General features: G+C 52.4%; 1 long non-coding RNA gene across 1 annotated transcript; it reads left to right on the top strand.

The window, feature by feature from the left end:
- The first annotated feature begins 405 nt into the window (after positions 1–405).
- LOC134053891 (uncharacterized) lies at positions 406–11,373 on the top strand. Its single transcript, XR_009933975.1, has 4 exons — positions 406–464; positions 1,411–1,511; positions 7,788–7,943; positions 10,915–11,373. It is a non-coding gene; the product is annotated as an uncharacterized LOC134053891 (long non-coding RNA).
- Positions 11,374–12,464: the final 1,091 nt, after the last annotated feature.

Below are 12,464 nucleotides of genomic sequence, written 5' to 3'. Positions count from 1 at the left end.
CGCTGTCAATCAAAGCGCGGCCCCAATGGGGGCGCGAGGATTGGCTGTCGTGCGGAGGTGGGGTCTGGTCCAGCCTATGGGCGCAGGGCTCTGAGGGGCCGGGCGGAAGAAGCCGCGTTCGGGTGGTCCCGTGGGCCCCGGCAGGAGCTCCAGTGCGCTCCCCGGCCCAGAGCTGTTCCCCGGTTTGCCCCGGTGGGATCCGTTCCTCCCATCCGCCCCGTGTACGTGGCTCCCGGTGGCACGAATAGCAGCCACAGCCGCCTTAAGGTGTATGCGGGAAGTGCTTCCACCGCGCCACCTTAAACCAGCCGCGGTGGCGCTGAGAACTCGCCTCTGATTGGGCGTCTGTCAGAGTGCTCGAAGTAACAGGCACGGTGATTGGAGGAGAGCTGAGGCGGCTGTTGTCTCAGTAACAGGGTGTCCGCATTTTACGGTGCCGCCGAGGGCCGGGGATGCACCGGCAGGTAAGGGCGGACACAGACCGCACAATTCACCTGAGCGGGGCCGGGGGTCTCCCCGGTGCTCTCCCCCTCAGCCGCTCAGGTTCCCGCCGTTCCCAGCAGGGCCCGCGCCGCCTCACCTGGGCGGGGCTGAGCCATGAGGCGACTTCCGGTGGCGCCATCCAAAGGCCTCACCTGCGGGCGCTAACTCAGGGCCCCCCCCTCATCCCACACCTCATCCCTCAGATGGACTCCTCTCGCCCCCGAGCCCTCAGCGCAGGGTTCTCTCAATAGAAATAACAAGTGTCTGACTCGGGCCAGCTCTGGAGCCTCGGGCCCCACCGTAGGTTCAGAGCTGCAACTGAGCTTAGAAACAAAATCACAGCTCTGCCCTGAGTCGTGACACTGGGTACTAGTGTGGGATGACACTAGGCGTGTGTGCTGTGAGCTGATCCCTGCCCTTCCATCTCAGGGATGCTGTGGAACACGAGGTACCTCAAGCAGAACAGCACCACTCGGTGCCACGTCCTGAAAATAACCAGCACTTAGTACAGTGAGGGCAGAGCTGAAGGGTGGAAACCTCGACCACGCCGAGGTTTTCCACCCAAAGCACAGGCAGGGTTCATTACTGGAGCAAATCGAGGGATATCTAGAACTATTTATAGCCACTGTGGGTTAGAGATGTTCCAGATCCAAAATTCTTCCTCTTGGGGATAAAGCAGCGCAAGGGAGTAAGAAATGCCATCAAACAAAACATTCAGCAACAGCAGTGCTCCCAAGGGTTTCTGGTTTTTTATTTTAAATAAAACAGGGAAATGAAATGCAGGAGTGGCTGCTGATTTCCTGATGGGAACACTGCATTAATGTTGGATTTGCCTTTATTTTACAAGTCCCATTTCAAATGCTGTTGTGTTCCCATGTTTCCTGCATCTCCATATTCAGTGTTGCTATTCTTGGCTGTTCTTTTTAGGTCTCAAGTCTTCCTCCAGTCCTTATAAACACCACAGGAAAGTGATCTCAAACTGGGAATTAAAAAATAACTGTCAGTCAAAGGGATTTCCAGATAACCAAGTGAGTAACAAAAATGTTTGAATTTTATGAGTTTGGGGGTTTTTTGTTTGTTTGGTTGGGTTTTTTTACCACTGATAATGATCCAAGACAAGAAGAGCAACCAAATTTTGATCAAGGTCATTAAATTACCTTTGCACAAAGATTACAGAACAAGAAATGGTAATGCAGTATTGAAAAAAAAAATGACTCCGGATAGATCAGCTCATTTGTGTCACTTCCCCGTCTCGCACCCAGCAGCTCTGGCCCTGCTTTTCCCAACTTTTTGATCCCTCCAGGGCACACACGTCTCGTTTCTTCAGGCACACATTCAGAGCACCCGGCGCAGTTAATCCTTGTGCAGGGCCACCACCAGGGGACCCCTCTCTCCGCCTTGTGCCGCCCTTCCCGGGGATCCCTGATTTTCAGGAATTACACCTTCCAAGCTTCCTTCCACCAGCAGAGGGAAGCAGAAATATGCGTTAAACCCTCAGCGCTTTCCCAGTCCGCTCCCGGCCCGGCTCCTTTTCAAGCCCAGCCGATGCTCGCAGGTGCCAAGGGCCCCCTGGGCTTTCTGGATGCACTTTTCCAGCTGCTTCCTCAGCTGGGGGAAGGAGGATGCCCTTCCACAGCCTCCTGCTGTCTGGGGACTACGTGGAAACCCCAGAACTCCCAAAATTACGTACATGAAGGATTTCTGAAACTCAGTACTGGATATGTAAAGTAGGTAAATCAAGGCAGCGTTTGGCATCTTCCCCTCTTTCTTCTTCTGCCTTTGGCATCTTCTCTTTCTTCTCTTTCCTTTGATCTCTTGCTCCTTGCTTGTCTCTCCCATCTCAATGATATCAGGGGTGCATTATCTCAGGGTTGAATAACAGCAATCAAGGACGTAAAGGACAAAAAAAAAAAAAAAAAAAAAAAAAAGATGAGGGGAAAATGATCAAGGTGGAGACGTTGCTTTAAGACTTTCTGTAGGCGCCATCAGTCTGCCTGGTCAGCTTCCAGCAGTGCCAGCTGACCTGATGCTGAGCTGTGACTAAAGCAGAGCAGGCAGAGTCTGCAGAGAGCTTCACAAAGCACTCCCTTCCCTTTGAGAATTTCCTGCTTGAAGGGCAGAGTGGGCAGGAGGCCAGACCACAAACTACACAAGGGCTTGGCTGCTTCTCTCCTAGGCTTTATCCCTGGAGAAGAGTTCCTGCAGCAGGTCAGGAGGGGAAGCACTGAACCCATCAACACCAGATTTTTTGGGGGCTGCTGGCTTGGTTTCCCCCATCTGAAGGACTTGGCTGTGTCCCCCTCAGCCATTCTGGAGAACATTCCTTGAGTCAGAGATAAATGCCAGGATGGGAAGTTACCCATTTGTAATTCAGGCAGTGGAGAGAGCTTATTTGCCTCTCAGTGCCTGACCTAGAACACCCAACTTGACCCACTTGTGTCACTCTGCCAGTTCACCCCTGCCTGCACACATCCCTGCAGGACCCAGGCCACCGGGGCTGGGAGCTGCTCCTGCTGGATTTCCCTGGCAGCACAGTTCCCCTTGCATCACCCAAACACAGTTCCAGGGACTCTGAGGGCACTCTGAGGCGTGCAGGAGCTGAATCTCCAAGGGTGTGGAGGTGCCTGATCTCCAATTACCCTCAGCAGCACAGAGGTGATGATGGATGTGCCAAACCCAGAGCTGAATGCACAGGAAGGGCTCTGGGGCCTTTCCCTGGCACGTGCTGTACTGGAAGGAGTCAGGAACGTGCTGCCCAAGCAGGAGCTGCCCTTGCTGGGCAGGGATTTCATCCAGCCCTCCCAGGCTGGGCAGCAGCAGCCAAGCCTGGCAGCACCAGGGCAGAAGGAGGTTGCAGATGCAGTTTTTTATCAGCTGCTCTGGAAACCTGCTGCAATTTTAATAATCAGCCCCAGGAGAATGGGGCAGGTCCTGCTTCCCTCAGCACAAGCCCTCTGGCCACAGAGCACAGGCTGGACAACCTCAAGCACATGGCAGGGCCACGTGGAGATGGACCCCATGGCCAGGGCAGTGCAGGCTCTGTGCTGGTTGCTGATAAGGAACAGCTGGCTCAAGATCCCTGCTCCCTGCAGATGAACTCTCAGACCACATCTTCAGAAATCTGCTGTAATTTTGGAGCAGCCCACGTCAGAGCAGCTCTGCTGAAATTCAGAGAGTTGCATCACACACACACCTCAATTTTTGGTCTGTCCTGAAGCGTTTTCCTGTAAATAAAAAGAAGTGGAAAAGATGATTTGTAATGCTTGATAAGTCAGAGGGCATTTTTGCAGGAAAGGCTGAATCCACCAGAATTGTGAGTGCACACAAGAACTGGGGACCGATTTCTTGGGGTCTGATTCCTTGCAAAGCTCTCCCAGTTTTCTGGAGGTGGCCCATATTTGGGGTTTGTTATTTTTAGCACCATAGTAGCACCATTCCACTTGTCTGTGCATGCAGCCAGGACCAGCTCAGCTGAGGGAGGAAAAGGAGCAGGAGGAGTTCCCTGTGATCTCTCTGTAAAACAGCACCTCCTGCAGCAGCCAGCACTGCCTGCCACTCTTCCCTTCAGCCTTTATTAAGGCCAAGCAGAGCAGGAGGCTTCATTCCCTTCCCAGCCATTCCTGGTTGTTCCTTGAAGGGTTTGAGTCATTCCAGGGTTGCTGCTGCTGTGGCCAAGCACAGGTTCCAGCTGGATGGGGTTTTTAATCAGCCCTTGGCTCATCCATTCCCCCTCTTGGAGCTTGGCATCTTCTCTGCTCCTTCTTGCTCCTGCCCAACACAGTTAAACCCCTTCATCCTCGTGTCTGGATGAGTGGAATTCCACCCCAACTGCCCATTGCCTCACTCTTCCATCCCAAGCCTTTCCCTGTTCTCTTTGCCTCCAGTGCCATTCAGGGAGGGGGTGTCAGGTCACTGCCAGAATCCAGCTCTCAAATCACCAGGACAGGAACCAAGGCAGCTCCAGAGTATTGTCCATTGGTAACTGGCAGACAAGACAAATAATGAAGTTCACACAGTGTTCCTAAAGATCAGGAACTTCAGTTCTTCCCATGCTACACACTGTAATGATTCCACATTTGTGTTAGTATAAAGCTGTTTCTTTTATCTTCTATGGTCCCAGACCTTCCAGTTCCCACTGGGATTGGCAGAAGTAGGACATGAAGGGCATTCAGCCCTTCTTGGGACCACATCTGAAAAGCTGGAGACATCACGTACAGCACAGGCAGGGCTGGATTTATTTGGCTCTATAAATAGAATCCTGCCCAGTCCTCTTTCTGAAAAGCCCAGGAAAAGAAGAGAGGCAGCAAAGGTGTGGTACTGCAAATAAAGCATTCTGCCCACATGCTGCATTAATTAGGCCCAGCTCAGAAGTTACAGTTGAGATTTTAGATGTGCTGTGGCTCCCAGCCTGTACAAATTGCTCTGTAGACAGCAGAGAAATTTGATCTTCCTCATTCCCAGAATCATTCAGCTTTCCATGCAACAGGAGGATTGCATTAAGGGATTAAAATTTGGAAACTCGGAAGGGCACCTACCTCGATGCACAGTTTAAATTAAAGCATGAAATCTGTGGGATTTGAAAAGCAATACAAGAAATCAAATAATACCAGCACTGGTGGTACTGGAATGGTTCTGGCCATCCTAACTCTAAAAATGGAACTGCCAGGTGGCACCTGGGGGCACTGCTGGGCTCAGGGGGTGCAGGGTCACACCTGGGGGCTCTGCTGGGGAGCTGTGCCAGTTCCTCCAGCTCAACACCTGCCTTCAGGTTGAGTTCCTCAAGTCCTGCTGATTCACCCTTGTGCAAGTCACTTAACTGTTCTGTGCCTGCTGCCCAGCCCTGCAGGTGCCCAGGCTGCAGCAGGGTTTTGTAAGGCTCATCCACAGGAATTCAGGCTGTTTTGAGATGTGGGAGCTGTTAACAGAACACCAAGTGTCATTACCCATTATCAGATGGTTTATAATAACATACACACACCTCCTGGGCTGCTTTGTCCCTTCTGTGGTGTCTTGCTGTAGCTCTGATTGCTTGGGGATTGTTTTGTTATTTTTAGAGAGAGTTTTTGAGATTTTTCCCCAATTTTGAGCCACTCCCCAGTGAGTTGTCCCCTCTCAGACAGCTCCTAGAGCAGCCCCATCCCTGTGCTGAGGCAGACTCCAGAACATGCAATGACTTTGCAGAGCTGCTCAACACCGAGTGAAGACACAACTTAATCAGCTTAATAACCTGCCACTCATCAGCTGAGACACCTTAACTGGCTGCATGCACCTTCCTGAAGCAATTCATGCTTTTATAGTCACCTGATGGTATTTACACATCAGCAAAGGTGTTTTCCCTCCCCATTTGGGTGTGCAAAGAGCACACTGAGCCATCCAGGGGCTCAGCTGCCACAATCCTGCTCACTCACACAGCCCCTGCACTGGGATTCTGAACTCTGGCTGAGCACTGCACAGGCTGAGCACCTGCCCCAGCATGTTCTGTGTTGATTAAACTGGTTTGCAGGCCATAATTATTTTCTCTATCATGGTATAATGGCTCTGCATCGTATTAATTTTAACATTGTAAGAATTTGCTTCTGGGAACGGCCTTCTTGAATTAATCACTGACTCATGATTTACTGGGGGAGATAATATCTAACCTACAAGAGGCAGAACAGGAAACTATCTATTTAAAAGATGGCAGTGGCTGATAATTTATGACTATAGACAAAGAGATATCTCAGAAGAAGAAGGTGGACAGATACTGCAGTTTCGTGGTCACTGCTCTCACTCAGCAAAAAGGAACTTTTGTGTAGTCACTGGAGGATTTGTTTTTGAGTGACAGATTAAAATTGAGCGGGGAGAAAAAAAAAGGAGTGAGAAACAAGGGAAAAGTGTCCAAGCAGACCTCAAAGCCATCCTCAGCTCTGGGACCAAACCCTGTGTTACAACAAAGGCAGTTCAACATCCCAACATATCACCAGCTTGCCATAGGAAACAAGGGAAAAAGACAGGGAAAAAGCACAATCTTTTTGTGTTTGAATATGTAATAAGAGATTTTCTTTCTCCTGTCCAGCTTGAGCTGGACACTCCCACATCACTGAGTGAGCGAGGCCTGGCCATCTGATGTTTCCTCTCATTACAGTCCATTAGGGAAACCAATCGGAGCAGTCAGCAATGAAAGCTTTAAATGCCAGAGGAGGCTGCAGGAGGTAAAGCTTCATCCTGGCAATCTGAAGGATTTTGTCCCCATTTCACTGTGATCTATTCTGTGATTTGGGGTAACTCACATAACCCTTGGCACCACGGGTTCCTGACTGCAAGGACAGCAATTCCACGGGGCCCCGAACAAAATGAGACACGCAGTGGTGATGGAGAATTGTGGACACAGCAGTCACTCAGAGACATTTCCTGCCAGAGTGGCAAGTCCTGGGCAGCCTCAGAGAGCCCTTCCTACCCCTGGGAAGCTCTCCCAGATTCTGGTGCGAGTGCTGCTGGTGGCTGTAAGCACTCACAGGGAGACAACAGGGTTTCAAACGTGGGTTTGCCTTTGTTGGTCATCACCCACAGGTAAAGGCAATTCAAAGGCATACCAAGCCCTTTTCCCTTCTGAAACTCAGCATTTCTGCAAGCAAAGCAATACCACTTTTGCCCTGGCAGTGTTTGTGGCCCAAACCACATGAGGATTTAATTTGAAAAAATGTGGGAAATGGCTTTCTCCACATCCCTGAGCCTGGAGCTGGGAGAGAGGCTGGTGCTGCTGACCGTGGCTCTGCTCCCCCATGGAGCACCTTCAGACACAAATCCAGAGCTCCTTAGGGCATTGGATTGAAGTATCACAGGACACTTCCATGGATTCTGGGAAGGCCCCTTTGAACCTCTGCTGGGAGAACCATCCAGAAACCACCCTGGGATTTTGGAATAGCTGTAAGGAATCACCAGAACACCCCACAACACTGGAAATACCAGAGGCTTCAGGAGAAGCCACACTGGTGCATAATGTACCAAGCTCCAAGAGATCTCCTGGCCCTCTGCCTGCTGAGGGTGAGACCTGGGGTGAGGACAGAGTTTATCTGACTCCAGCTGGGAGCTCTTCTCTTAGATCCCCTGAAATTGCTAATGGTGCTTTTGTTCCTGTGCTCAGGACTGAGTTCAGTGTTGTCCCTGGAAATCGGCTCTGCCCAGCACTTTTCCAGTCCAGCAGCAGCTTCTCCACACGGTCCTGTCCCACGAGTTCTTTTCCTTTCTCACATTCCCTGCTGGGTGCACTCTCCTTCCTCAGTGCCTGGGCTGGTATTTACATCCCTTTCCTGTTTGTCTTGTAGGCCATCCCAACATGGATTCCCTCACCAAGGGAATAAAATCTTCCTGCCAAAGACTTCCCACCTAACAAGGAACAATGAATTTACTCCAGATTTACTCCAGACTCTGCAGCCTCAGTCACACAAACCTACCAGGGAAGCAAAGAAAACTCCTTCCAGGTGAGTGCAGCCTGGAAGACACCCCGCTGCCATGGGATACATGAAAATCCCAGGAGGGTGATCCCAGAGTGTCCCACTGCGTCCTGCTCCAAAGGGGATGGCTGTTGTCCCCAGGAAGTGGCTGGGAGGTGGCAGTGCGGGTTGGGAACAGCCTGGAGCAGTGCATCAGGGGCCCTTTATCAGCTCATCTCCCAGACATTTACAAACAGTAATTAAACCCTGCACCACCCTGGGATGTGGGGGCCACTTCTTATCCCCATTGCATGGAGCAAGAAGCCAGAGCACACCTGACCTGGAAAAAGATTCCTCCTATCCCAAAAAGAGACTTAAGGCTGGGCTGGTTTTGTGCCTGAACTCTCCCCAGAGGAACACTGAGGATAAAGACCCAAATCTGGGGAGCCCTGGGCAGGAATGGTGAGGGGCACTCACGTCTGCACAGCATCCCAAGGCAGCTGATGGATAGAACCTGGCCATTTCCCCAGTGAAAGCTGGAAAGAGGCTTGTGAAAGTGTTTCCTGGGAGCCAGAACTGCCATTCCCAGGTATTCCATCCTGCCACCACTTCAGAGGGATGAAAAGGCATGAACAGAAACTCCCTTTTCCCAAGCCCTCCTAGCCCTTGGGATCCTCATGGGAAGACAAATAAATCCATCAGCAGATTGTTCAAAAACATTTATTGTCACCACGCAGTGACAGTGACGTTGCCTGGCCTGAGATTAAGATCATCAATAAATTCCTGACTGTGGAAAAGAATGAGCCCATGAGAAAGCCCAGGGCTCTCCTTACTCAACAGGGAAATCTTTACTACATCTCTCAGCAGCTGGATCTTGTATCAGGGGTTTGGGGAAAAGGAAGCTGGGAGGGAAGCAATGCCAGGAGCGATTTGATAAGGACAGAGGGCTGGAGGAAAGGGCAAATTAAATATGAGGAGGGAAGATCCCCAGCCTGTGTTATCAGAAAACACACAAATACTCCACACCCAGCTGCTGGGCTTAGAGCCTGCTCCCTCTGCTCTTCCAGGCAGTGGGAGAACAGGAGGGGCTCCCAGCTGGAGTCCTTTGGCATCACTGTCCTGTTCCAGCACTGCCTGGAGAGGGGAGCAGCCAGGTCTCTGCAAGGCTGGACCATGGCAAATCCAGGTATTTTACAATAAACATCACAGGCTGTCCAGAGCACTTCCATTTCCCAAAGCTCTTCATTTCCTGAAGATTTTGTCTTAGAAGGATTAAGCATCACCCTGTGGGCCACACAGCAGCTCTGGAGTCCTCACTATCAGCTCCTTGTCCAGCTTGGCTGGTTCATATTTTACAATATTATTTTTAAAGGTAAGGTTGAAAAAATAAAAGCATGTTTGCAGTGTAAAAGCCATTAAAGCATCACTGACTGTCAGGGCTTTGGACAAACAGGTTCTGTGAGTTCTCTGTGTGTGTAAAACTCACATCACTCTGACTGTTGGTACAACACATTCCAGCTGCAGAATTCCCCTCTTCCATGGGAAGAGGGGAGCACTTGCAGGGGACAGAGCAGCAGCAGAACCCCCAGCACCCCTTAGCTCTGGCTTCACCAGAGCCTTCCTCACCTAAAGCTGAGTGAAATGGGAGAGGAAACCCATCAGGAAATGCTTGGGGAAGCAGGAGGAGGGACCCAGCTCAGAGAGGAACGGGTTAAACGCAGCCCCTGACTGACAGGGACGGGCCAGCAGTGCAGAGCAGTGCCAGCTGCAGAGCTGGATGCCTCCTGACGCCAGCACTGAGGCAGATGCAGACACAAACCATCTCTGGGGCAGTTCTTCCCTGCCTGGATGCCGAGCTCCTCCCGGGGCTGGAGGCAGAGCCCGGCTCATCCAGGGAGGAGCTCTGGGATCCTGTAGGATCCCTCAGTGCCCGTTGGCTCCTTGTGGCCAGGCACAGCTAGCATGATTGTTCCAGTTAATAATACTATTTTCTTGCCCTGTTTATTCCTTCTAAGATCCCCAGATCCTTCTGGGAGGTTATGAAGGCAGGGAGAGCAGACAGGAGCAATTCCTGCTGTGATTCCCAGTGTCTGAACTCACCCAGCTGCAGATTTTGTCCCAGCCACAGACACTGAGGGGACACCCTGGTGACACTGGTCTGTCCTGAGCCCCTGTGGCAGCACAAAGGGGGAAATGGGCTTTTCTGGAGCCACATGCAGCTCCTGTCCCAGCCTGGCAGCTCCCAGAGCAGTCCTGGCCCAGCTGGGATCCCCTCCCAGCAAATCCTGCCTGGCTCACTTAGAGGAGCGTGGCCAGGCCGGGGTGGTCAGGCTGGACAGCAGGCCCACAATGACTACAAATTAACTAAAGAGGAAGGAGATGGAAAGAAATACCTTCTGCAGTTTGTGGAGAAATCCCCCTTTCATTTTCATCAGTCTTTTATAGCAACTGGATCAGAAACCCTGCAATGCCACACCCGAGCATGAACACACAGAGCTGCTGTGGGCTGTGCCCCAAAGGACAGAGCTACAGGGAGGCAAAATCACAACTCAGTCAGTCAGGGGCTGGCACAGAGCAGCAGCTTTACCAAAGGCTGGTTATTCAGCAGTTCATGCCTGGGCTGCCTCAGAGCTGGGGCTCAGCCTTCCCAGGGCTCCCAGTCAGAAGTGCAGCCAAGACAACTCCCAACCCACTGAGGTGAGTCCCAAGCCTGTGCACCCTGACTGTGAGCACTGAGCTCTGATTCCATGGCCACTTTCCAGCTGAGTCTGGGAGGTCCTGGTGCCCCACTCAACCAAAATTTAATTCTATAAATCCAAGGCACTACCTGGGGAAGTAAGTGAGAGCTGGGGGAACCCTCAGCAGGTTTATTTAAAGCATTCATTGCACACTTGTAACCAGATGCAGGCAAGCTTTGATTTCCCCGACTTCAATCCTCTCTTCCCATGCCCAGCACAGCACCACGGCACCTCACGTGGATGTCCTAACAAAACACAGGATGCTGTTTTTCCCTTCACAGCCCTGCAGAGCCACACCACACACCGAGCTCCTCAGCTGCCTGCCCGATGATGCAAGGAGTGAATAAGCAAGAATAAAGACACAGAAACTGGGTGTTGTTTGTAGAAGTGAGGAGCGGAGCCCTCCACCCAGCGCTGGGGATACCAGAGCTCTTGCACAACTCAGCTCTCAGCCTGCTGCTCCTTTTTATGCATCTCTGTCTCTGTGGTCGCTTTTTCACCAGGAGCACTCAGGAAGTTTCCTTTCCTCCCCAGCGGGGGGAGAAAGCAGCTCCCAGCGTGCGAGCAGCAGAGCTGGGATGCCAGAGTGGGATTCCTGCGTCAGGATTTCCCTCAGCCTGTGCCGGCCTGCCAGGGCTGGCTCACGGGCAGCTAATTCCTGCTACTGAGCTCTAAGAATTGGAAGATGATCATTAACTACAATTGGTTTGAAAGCTTCCAGTTTTGTAGATGTTGAGTGATTAAAACAACGAATGGGCTTCCTCTGTGTTTTCATCTGAGACCTGCCAGTGCTGGAGGCTGGGGAGTCACCCTGGAGGGGAGTCAGTCCTGACCAGGGTGGGAATGAGGGACAAGGGCTCAGGGACGGGCACTGGGGTCTGGCACACCCCCTGTGCCACCCGCAGCTCCCAGAGCAGCTCAGGTGAGCGTTTCTGAGCACAGAGCAGGGTCCTGGCAGCTCCCGAGGGAGCCCTTTGCAAAACACTCGGTGCTTTCACACGACCTTTGGTGCTCGGGGTGAAAATCGCCTTCATCGCTCCTATCTCAATCTTCAAAAGGAGCCGGTGGGCTCCGGGCAAGGAGTCAGGAATGCTCTCGCATATTTGGGAGCTCTGCTTTACGCAACCTCCCGGCAACTCGCCTTGGCTGGAAGGGATGAGCGATACTGAGCCAGTCAGCAAAACACCCACCTGGCCGGGCAGGGCTGGGGACTCTGCCCCGGCAGCGCTTCCCTGCACGCAGCAGGCACCGCCACTCGCGCCCCGCACAGCCACCACTGCCCCGAGCTGCGCAGAAAAAGCGCCGGGTTCTGCCTCCGTCCCACCCCCGGAGGGGACAGTCGTTCCTACAGAGCTGCAGCCAGGGCGGGTCTGACCCTGCAAAACCTGGGATGGGTTTGCGGGAAAGGGAGCCCCGTAAAATCCAGCAAAATTCATCTTTGTTCTGCTAGGAACATAAGGTTACAACTGAGATGGCTTTTGCTGTTGTAAATCAGGAGCAGTGCTGCTGGAGTCGCGAGTTAGGCTGGAGGAACTCGGGCTCAGATGGGTAAATGTTCATCTGGCAGGGAGTTAACCCCAAGATCAGACTCCCAGAGCAACTCCCCGAGGGCTGAGAGGTCCCCAAACCCCCAGCTCTGCATGCACACAACAGCCTGGGGCTGCCTGCAGCCCTCCCCTCTGTCCTGCACAGCAGAGCCAACTGTCCCCACTGCAGGCCAGGGGGACACCTCTGTCCCCAGGGACAGCCTGGCTGGGATGAGCCCTTGGAGCCAGTCCTGCCAGGGGACCTGCAGCTGGTGACACTGAGCACTGGGGGATTCCTGGTGGGA

This window comes from Cinclus cinclus, chromosome 26 (genome assembly GCF_963662255.1).
Source record: "Cinclus cinclus chromosome 26, bCinCin1.1, whole genome shotgun sequence".
In the NCBI taxonomy this organism is placed as follows: domain Eukaryota; kingdom Metazoa; phylum Chordata; class Aves; order Passeriformes; family Cinclidae; genus Cinclus; species Cinclus cinclus.
This window is presented reverse-complemented; position numbering and strand designations above follow the sequence as displayed.